A 1,217-nucleotide genomic window follows, 5' to 3' on the forward strand; every position below is an offset into this window, starting at 1 on the left:
GGTCACAAGCTGGCGGAGGGAAGGTTTAAGTTGGACATCAGGAGGCGCTACTTCACGGTCAGGGCGGCTAGGGTCTGGAACCAGCTTCCAAGTGAGGTGGTGCAGGCTCCCACCCTGGGGGTTTTTAAGAGGAGGTTGGATGACCACCTTACTGGGGTCCTTTGACCCCAGTACTCTTTCCTGCCGTGGCAGGGGGTCGGACTAGATGATCTGCTCAGGTCCCTTCCGACCCTAGAAACTATGAAACTATGAAGCTAAATATCCACCAGCTCCAAGGACCTCAGAGGGCCCTGAATGGCCCTGTGAGTCTCTGGAGTCAGCCAGTGATCAGCTGATTGTTGGGCACCACACCTGCCAGTGCAGGGGGATCCAGGATCATGATCCTGAGCTTTCACTGCACCAGGAATACAGCATGATTTGGATCTAATTCATGATTCCATAGTTGTGCTTCCTGCCATGCACATGTGGCACATCAGGAGGGGTGATATTTGGGATCGGGGACCAGATCCCTTCATGCCTTCAAGTGAGTCTCTGTCAGGAGCCATAGTTCATTCATTTAAGGTGCACAAGACTATTTTGGACCTGATTCAAATCCTACTGAAGACAAGTCTTTCCATCAAAGAGCTCTGGATTAGGACTTCTGTGACTTGATTATTTGCAGATATCACATACATTCTAATTATATCAGTCCTGAATAATTTAATAACTTCACCTGCTGTAATATTGACTGTAGTTTAAACAAATAGCTGATTGAATCAGCTTTATGTAAAAGCACCAAAAAGCCTGGCTGAAGCACCTGATCTATACAGATGCTGCAGAGTAGGGTGTAACACACTGCTTCTTCTGGTAAAGCACATTTTTGGGTTTCTTTTTCCATGCCCGTGAGCACACCTAGAGTTTTAAAAAAGTTTGGTGTTGGAGTTTGTATTGCTCGGTAGATAGATCCCACATCATACTTGTATTTGGTAACCTGACTAATCTCATAAAAGACTGATGAGAATCACTCTTCAAAGGTCTGTTTGAAAGTTGCATGTCAGATATGCAGTATGCCTGTTATCGTTAGTGATAACTGGCCCAGTAATGGTCAAAGAGTGGAAAAATACTATGACACACAATATCAACACAAAACATAGGCAGGTGCAGGAAAGACAGAGGCTCTTTTTTGCAAGCTAACTGAAATGATGCACATCTTGCTGCTATGGCAACTATCTGTCCTC

The sequence above is a fragment of the Gavialis gangeticus genome, unplaced genomic scaffold (genome assembly GCF_001723915.1).
Source record: "Gavialis gangeticus isolate Ggan-Ray unplaced genomic scaffold, GavGan_comp1, whole genome shotgun sequence".
In the NCBI taxonomy this organism is placed as follows: Eukaryota; Metazoa; Chordata; order Crocodylia; family Gavialidae; genus Gavialis; species Gavialis gangeticus.